Source organism: Chrysemys picta, chromosome 1 (genome assembly GCF_011386835.1).
Source record: "Chrysemys picta bellii isolate R12L10 chromosome 1, ASM1138683v2, whole genome shotgun sequence".
Lineage (NCBI taxonomy): Eukaryota > Metazoa > Chordata > Testudines > Emydidae > Chrysemys > Chrysemys picta.
This window is the reverse complement of record NC_088791.1, coordinates 19,234,304-19,243,439: the sequence shown is the minus strand read 5'-3', so window position 1 is coordinate 19,243,439 and position 9,136 is coordinate 19,234,304. Positions and strand designations below refer to the sequence as shown.

The following is a 9,136-nucleotide window of genomic DNA, read 5'->3' as shown; positions in this document are numbered from 1 at the left end:
AGCACATATTTAGGCACATAAATGAGCAGCCTGATCCACACCTCCCATTGTGTAAAGGGCTCAATATAGGCATGTTTGTACCAGGACCATAGAAACATAGAATATCAGGGTTGGAAGAGACCTCAGGAGGTCATCTAGTCCAACCCTCTGCTCAAAGCAGGACCAACCCCAACAGGACCAAGGATGATCAGCTTAGAGCCTATACATACTGAATGTTGTGTCATGGGGAAAGGATGCATTCCTAATAGATTAATACTGTTGTGCAGACGGCTGGTTTATAGACCCCTTCACCCAGATGATTTTGTAACCACTTCCCACTGCCAAATTGGCATCTTTTCAGTTCTACACAATGTGGTGTTCTGCTGCTCTAGAAACATATACCAATGCCAAAATGTCTGGGCTGAGGGATTGACAAAGGACTTGGACGTGGGAAGAGAACAGGAAGCGGTCAAATCAGCAGGGATCCATTGAACAACTTCCTGATAAATAGGATGCTCTCACACACACATTCCAAAATACACTGTATGAAAGGCAGCAGAGATGTAATCCTAGTGGGCAGACATGCTACATTACAGATAACCTATGAGACAAGCACAGAGAAGGAAGGGCAGAGACATTACCAGATTCTGAGATGTTCACTTTGAGACTCTGGAGATAACCCCCTCGTTTGTGGTCCTCTGCGCTGAGAACAAGAAGGGGAGCAAGATCCATCTGGGAAGGACATGACAAGGGAAACTGGTGGTACACCATTTGTGGCCTGCTGCTCAGAGCTGCCAAGTATCTCAGGAAATGCTCTCCCATTCCTAGGAAAGGCCTGACTGGCTGGCAGGGTGACATCTTATTGGTAAAAGGAAAACATTTGCAATACTCACCAAACTGGGGTAGGTCTTTGTGGATGGACTGACCACTGCTAACTGACTCTTTATGGATATCCTGGAAAACCATGAGAAGTGCTTGTTGCTCTGCCTGCATACCCTTCTGCCTCTCTTTTATTGCACACATCAAGGACAACATCCTCTGATTGGTTTTATGACTTTGCTCCTTTCTGTTTCTCCACAGCCAGAAGATCTGGCACATCCACCTGTCGAGGGGCTGGTGTTGTACAAAAGTTGCTAGTGGGGCTCTGGAACTCTGCACATGTAGCTCTAGAGAAGGTCGAGGCCCCACATCTGTCAATGATTTGGGAGATTGGGTGCTCTATTCCTGGAGGGTCCTCCTCACCTGCCATTAAGTAGTCCAAACTCACAGCCTTCTTCACCCTTTAGCCCAGTGTTGTCACTCAAGTTTGAAGGTAAAGATTTGTGCCTTACATTAGGAATTGGAGGAGATGTCTCCAATGGGGAAGTCAGGGGATGCTCTTGGAAAGGAGCAACCACAGAGACTACAGGAGTTTGGGGCGGCTGCACAGGGAATGGGTTGCTTGACCAAGAAAGGAGCTTCTCAATAAAGTAATGGGATGTAGGGCTGAAGGTCGTGAGTGAAGCCATTGTTGCAGGATCAAAAAAGTCTGTTGCTTCTGGAAGATGCATAGGGAGAGTTGCAAAGCCTTGCAATGAAGTACAAGACACATGAACATGCTGATGCACCATGCCAGCCACTTCTGAAGCCAAAGGTTGTCCTCCTTGGATGAGGCAGGGAGTTTGTATCCTCTGAGAAGCTGCTTGGCCTGAAGAATATGATCCACACTGAAGAGATAAACCTGAATGGTGGAAAGCCACAAGTGAGAAGATTAGCACAAAAATGAGGTTGATAAAAATATTGGGCCAATTTTATTCCTGGTGTTTATTCTGTTGATTTCCCATTGTATCAAAGATGAATTTGGCCACTCTCAGACTATGTCTGGATCATGAGACACCAAGACAGCAATATGATGGGACATACAGGATATGCATGCTTATTGGAAATGCTGTTTGTACCTGAAATGCCCATGTACTCTGACAGGTTTCAGAGTAGCAGCCATGTTAGTCTGTATCTGCAAAAAGAACAGGAGTATTTGGACACCTTAGAGACTAATAAATTAAAGCTGAAGTCTGACTGTCCTTCCCAGGGGAAAGCCGAACTGTGTGTCTGAGGTGGCTGTAGTTCCATTGTCTCTGTTACTGAAGGCAGCGCATTTGTGGCATGCTCCATGGCAGGTTCAGGTGCAGTTCTTTTGCGTGTCCCAGCACCTGAAAAAAAATCAGAGACTGGTTTAATCTTCTTTACAGTGTAAATTAATATATCTGATGTAGCTGTGGCACTGCACTGATTTATCTTTTGGTCTACGGGAAAGGAGGTAAAATTAGAGCACCATGAGGACAACTGATGCATGCACATGAGGGATATGATAGATGTGTGGAGTTTGTGTAACTGGGATGTTCACTTTGAGATTTTATAATATGAATAAAAATGATATATGTAAAATGTAAAGCAATGTTTCTACCTCGGAGCTTTTGTCTTTTAGGTAGGTCCGATTCCAATTCTAAACCAAATCAAACTCCTATGAACTTTTTAGAGTTCACCCTGCTCTAAGATAGGCTTAAAATTGTCTTAGCTGTTCAGTCCCACAGAATGACAGCTCATGATGCTGAGATATTCCCAGGTGGATCTGCAACACATCGAGTAAACTCATTAATATATTTAACTTTCCAGTTCCCAAAAGTGACAATGCAACACAGAGAATTGTTATTGTACTACTACAAACGAAAATCACGTTAAGCATTCAAAGACCTAGTGTGCTAGGGATGATTAAAATAAGCCACTCTAAAAGCACATCTGGAGACTTTATGTTCAAAAAAAGCATTACTTGTCAGCTTTAATACCATGTGCTATATTTGACAGGTTTCTTACTAACCTCAATCACTGGGGAGCCAACACTCCCCCTTTGCAGTTATATATTAGGCGATTGTATGTGAAATGCTGATAATTATATATTGCAGCCCATAATACATGATTTTAAGAGGTCCCTCAGTGTTTGATGACTATGTAAATCTAAGGTAAACATAGAAGGGGTTTAGGTCATAGTGAAAATATAGAATTGTTTAGTTAAGCACACAATATTCATATTAAAATTCTGCATTCGTCTGGGCATTTTTGACAGCTTCATAGAAATTCATTGGCTACATTATACTTAAGTTTTTCATCACCTCTGATTGCTTTACACACACCCCTCCACCGCAGTATTTCTAATGGCACAGTCTGATATAAAAACCAAAAACATATGGGGGTGGGAATTACTAAAGAAATTAGAAATCTTGAGTTAGATTTTTTTTCTTGAATAGGGACTAGACAGTGAAAAAACATATCTACATTGGTGGTCTACAAAGAGCATTTGAATTTACAAGCCTGTTTTCTAGAACTCGTATGAAATGTTGGTTAAAATTACCAAGCTAAATGTAGAAATCTTGGAGCTTACATTAGATTTCCAGGAGAGTCATCTGGAAAACTGAGTCTAATGGCAGGGGTTATACTGGCACCTGAAGGCGTTTTTCACTAGTCACAAAGGACTGGTTCCCTGAGAACTCCTTTGAAGATGGAGTAATTTTACTGAAGTCAATGGAACCACTCACATGAACAAGTGTTGGCAGGATCCAGCTTAAAGACATTTAGAAATGGTATTTGCTGGTGGAAAAAAACTAGGCATGTGAGACCAGTACAGCGACTGTCTAAACTACTCACAAGAAAGGAGAGAGATGCTCACTTAACCAAGGAGAGGTGCAGTCACAGTGGAAAAAGAAACAAAAAAAACAACAACATCTGCCCAAAACAACCTCTTATTTTTGAGACAGAAACCACATAAGTGAAAGTTTCCACAGGTCGAACTGCTAGGAAAAAGTAAATTGTGCTAGTAGGATGGGGAGAAGAGGAGAGAGAACCAAAGTAATTCTGTGGGTCACAGTATCAGCTTGTATAAATTGGCACAGCTACATTGAAGTCAATGAACTATGCCAATTTATACCAGCTAGGGAGCTGGCTTTGTGGCTGTAAGACCTTTTAGTGGAGGAACAGGATTTGGTGCCTCACTCCCTTGGGTACTTTTTGAAAGTACCACCTAATGTCTTTTCCTGAAATGTATACTCCTCATAGGTTTTTCTACTATATCCCAACTCCAGTAAGGCAACCAAACATTCTGCACTGCTCATTGATTCAGATAAATTGTTCAACTGTTTACCCCAGGTGTTTTCTCATTACCATTCTTCTCACCGGATAGTCTCACTGGAGCATTTACCTTACAGAACTGCCTGCCCCTGCTTTGTGCCTCCCACCTGGAATGTTACCTTGGATGGATACTGCCTGGATTATCTCACAGCTGCATCTAGTTTTGTGGATGTGCTCCTGTAGCAACAAGGGCTCTGTGCCCTCCAGTCCCTCTACTTGACACACCGGGTAGGGCAGGATTTTACAGCAAGTCATGCAATTGTCTTCTGGCAGAAGAGGGAGAGACCATTCTTCTCTCCATCCATGCTGGGTGGAGATGGGGAGAAGCAAACACCAACCTTGACAAAACAAAAGCCAAGTGACTCAGTCAGGAATTGAACAGACCAGCCAGCAGAACTCCATGCAGAACTCAGCTCCCAGCACAACAGGACCTGCTGTTCTCTCTCCACAAGGTATCAAGGGAACTGGTGGTAGGAGGAACAGCTCGCTGAGCCATGTGGGGGTTACTGTGATGGTAGCTGAGGGAGCTGCTACCACAGCGTGTCAGATTAATCTTATCTGGTCATTCAAGCAAACTTGTGGGGTGGCCACTGGCCAGTGCCTATGGGTGAACTTCAAGAGGTTCAGAGATCCCATTGCATTAAGCAACCAGATGAAGTCTACATGGACCTCTTAGGCCAACTACAACAATGACATAAATGGTGGTACAAATTCTGACTCTGATTTCCAGTACATAAATGGAAGAAGTATGGTAACTAGCTCTGACCTTTTCATGGAAGGCTGAAGATGGGTACAATCACAAAAGCAGACACCTTCCATAACAGATAGAAATTTGCCATCAGAGGTATAAAAGCTACTCATGCATCCTTCATATGAGAAAAAAAACTACTGCTATTTTACTTCCTGCAGGCAGGTGACATTTTGCAAGGCTGATGTATGAAAACAGGTTCCTCCTCTTAAACTGTTGGTCAGATTCTGATCAGGAGCAGAACTGGCAAAAAAACCCAAAAAGCCATATCTTTTTCTGTGCAAGTTTTTCAAGCTCAATATTTATGTTGAAAATTTTCAATTTTCACCAAGAAATTGAAAAAAAAAGTGTTTTGTTTCCCATTATAATTTTGTTTTTTGAATACTAAAGTTTTTGGGTTTCCGTTTTTGGATTTCTGGGATCCCCTCTGTGACACACTGTACCTCAAATAACACCCTGTACCCACATATTCACTACAGTTATATGATTATGATATATTTTGTACAAAGAATGCCTTGTAAGGTATTATATGGCAAGTCATGATTGACTGAAACTCACTTCTGTCAAAATATGTATATCATCATTGTATGTGGAGTTATGAGATTTTGTTATATGATTGTTATTGAAATATGTTGTGTGCCTGGGAGATGCCACAGCTAGGTCTCCAGTGGCAAAAAAGAGGTGACTCACACTCAGACGGATGTTAAGTGACCATCGCAGCCAGTGATTAGCAGGGGAATTATAAACAAGAGATATACAATTCAATAAGAGACAGTTGCTCAAGCTCCATACAATGGGGCTAACTCCGTGACTCAGCAAGGTATCAGGAGATGTGATACTTGACTCCATGTTTGAGCCAGTATTTTTCCAGGCACGTGACCTGAGGGTATAAAATAAGGGACACTTATTGCTTAGTCAGATAAAGTTTAGGATTTAGAATGTGTGTTTACTTTTCATTTGTTATGTAATCATCTCTGATCTTTATGCCTCCCACTTATAATCATGTAAAATCTACCTTTCTGTAGTTAATAAACTTATTTTAATGTTTCATCTTAACCAGTGAGTTTGTCCTAAGTCTTGGGGAATCTGCTCAGATTACGAAGACTGGTGCATGTCCACTATCCTTTGATGAAGTGGCAAACCAATTAATGAGCTTGCATTGTTCATTGGGCTTGAGTAGTGTAAGATGGTACATTTCTGGGGTGCAAGGCTGGGGGGATTTGCTGGTGACTCCCTGTGTGTAGTTCATGAAAGGCATTGAGAGCCTGCATGTAACTTTGGGTGCTAATGGTTGTGAGAGAGAAGCCTGAAGCAACTGCTTTTTCACGAGCAGAGCAGTATGAGAGGTACCCTGATCCAGAGAGAAAAAGGGGGCACAGTATCCCACAATCCAGGTTGTACGCCAGGGGGCATTAGACCCACTTATCCCTGTGTCCCTTTAAAAATATTTGCTACCATCTATTCTACTGGAAGGAGACAGAAAGGCAGGAGGAATAGAAAGGGGAGAGAAAGTGTGCATAGGGATACAATATTTCTTCTTGTACCTTGTCACTCTACTTTCCCCCCGCACCTACACACACACTCTTTCCACATGTGAAAAACTGTGGGGGCGTATAAAAGGGAGAGAAACAGGGGGAGCACAATCTAAACATCAAACCAAACAGGGGCGTGCACAGGGATTTAAATGTGACTACTTTGGGGGAGGCACTTTACACACCAGCCTCCCAGCCAAAGTCCCCAGGTCCTTCTGCCTTCCCCACCCCCTTGGCTCCCGCTGCCTCCCCGAGCTCCCCACCCATCCCTCCAGCACCCCGCTGTCTCCCCCCATTGTCCTGGGCTCCAAACACTTACTGAAGGCTGTGGGGAAGGAAGGGACAGGGCTCAGCAGGCTTCCTGGGCCCCTTCTTGCAGAACTCTGCTGTCAGCCAACCTTCCCTGCTCTGGGCACCATTTAATGGGGCTCAGTGGGAGAAGGAGCTGCAGTGCCTTTCCCAGGCATGTCTCTTCAGCCGCACTCAGCCTGACTCCAACCCTGGCAGAAAGGGGAGAGAAGGAGTTCTGAGGAGGGAATCCTGGGGCGGGGGCCGAGGCAGAAGCTGTGGACAGTGGTGGAGATGATTTTTTTTTTGGAGGGGGGGCTACACTTCCCCCCCCCCTTGCACGTGCCCCTGAAAGCAAAAGTCACAATATGAAGCAAAACATTTTTTTTTTTTACTTTTAATTTTCCAAGGAAAAAGTTATCAAAAGTGACATTTTCCCATGAGGATTTTGGTTTGATGAAACCCTACCTTTTTGGAAAAACTTCAACCAGCTCTAATAAACTGTAAGTCCAATTAAGTCAATGGAGCCTCACCAGTGTTAAAACCAATCTGAGCAAGATCAGAAACAGGCGCTATCCTCGTATAAAGACTTTTCTTACTACAATTTCTTCTTCAGAATCCTTGACCTGTAACATTATGTTCATTTTGCACAGTCATGAAAACACAAATTTAATCCATATCACCATTTGCGTCATATGTTCTGGCTGACCTAGAGCCCATAGAGTTACAACTGTGTACACCAATTCCAATTTCCTAACCCTGGAAATCTTTCAAGTTCAGCCTCACAAACTATGCAATGTTTTTTTTGTTTTTCTGAAGCTGAAAGCACATTATCTGGGTACTAATGAGTCCAGATGAAGACGGGAAATGCAGAGATTCACAAACATGATAAATAAAATAAAAGTTAACTTTGCCTCAGCAAGGGTTTGGTTTACATCAAGCTTTGGATATAGGTTTGTTGTATCAGTGCTTGTTTTATAACAAATCAGTTAGTCCAAACTTTTATCACCCCTCTGGCCAGCTGTAGCAGAACTGAGGGCCTTGCATTATCACTGTGAAACTGACTTGAGTCTAGGTATATTCTTAGTGTAACTTTTTTTTGTTTACATTCTGAAACACCAGTCCAGAACTCTGGTGGTCACAATGAGCACACACACAAATACTTCTTTCAGAACTCGCAGCTCAAACACCTATACCAGTCCTGTCTTCTCAGGAAGCTATGCAGCCCCAAGAATTGACTCTAGCTGGAAATTAAGTCGGACAAACTCTTGCTGCTTGCCACAGTTCCTCCAAAAGAATGGACATCACAGAAAGCTTAACAATACAGCACTTCCTCAAAGACTGTACATTGCTTGCGTGCATAGAAAAATAACTTGTAAGAGTGCGTAACGGCGCCATCTGATGACTCCCACTATATCAATAAGATGGCAAAGCACTACTGTGATTTGGAATTCATTTAAATGTGAATCTTATTTACTAAGGTTAGTAAAACACTTGTTTTGTCCATTTTGTGCTGTAACTAGTCACTCTGTTTCTCCCTTGGCAGTGGCTGCTGTGATTTTAGCCATCCTCTGTTTTTATTCATGACACACAAGAGTCCACAGCTAGGTAAGAGCAGGTGCAATGGTACTGTGATACTTTGATAATCCTGTCATCATGTGTGTTCATTTGAAGCTACTGCATAGAGCAGAATAATGTTCAGTGTTGTCAGAAGGGCGCAAAGAGAACTTTCTGTTACTCTTAATGATTTCCAGACATGATTCGCTGTACAAGCTACTATGTAGCTTTTTTGTGACTCCCTTATTGTTTTCCTGCGGGTTCACCATTTATACATCTGGGAAAATCTGGCCACACAAAAGAAACAACTTTATTCTTATAGTTTTGCTACATTAGCTGGCACCTCCCTTCTCTCCCCCAACCTAGCACTCCCATCCAACCTTCACAAACTCTTCTTCCTGCACCTACGTGAACCCCCAGTACACCTATCACAGTTTCAGGGTAACTGCACCTACCTCCGCAGTGCCCAGTCAGGTCTCAGGTCTCCAGCCATCATCTGCCTCTGGGCAGGGACCCTTGTCCCACTCCCTTCTGATCAGTGGATTTCGAGTCTGCAGAGCAACCTGCTTTACACTATGATGTCCCAAGCAACCAGTCTGCCTAAAACCCATACCTGCACTTTGCTGTCTCACTGAAGGTCATGAATAGCTTATTGCCAGCAGCTACAAGATACACACAGCTCTTTCTAAGCAAGCACAATTACTGTTGAGGTAAAAGATTTACAGAGAAAACACAGAAGGCAATAAAAGTTCCCATACACATGCTAAACACTTACCAAAGGTCACACATGAGGGACCTAGTAGGCCAAAGTCTTTCCAGCCATTCTGCAAGGATTGGGAGGTCCTCCTTGAACAGAATGTCCTGTCTTTTGCTC

The 9,136-nt window shown here is 43.0% G+C and overlaps 1 long non-coding RNA gene across 1 annotated transcript; it reads right to left on the bottom strand.

The window, feature by feature from the left end:
• Positions 1-495: 495 nt before the first annotated feature.
• On the bottom strand, positions 496-2,155 carry LOC122174599 (uncharacterized). The gene is made up of 3 exons (XR_010601541.1): positions 1,917-2,155; positions 873-1,699; positions 496-711 (listed from the first exon to the last, which is right to left on the bottom strand). It is a non-coding gene; the product is annotated as an uncharacterized LOC122174599 (long non-coding RNA).
• Between the last annotated feature and the right edge of the window lie 6,981 nt (positions 2,156-9,136).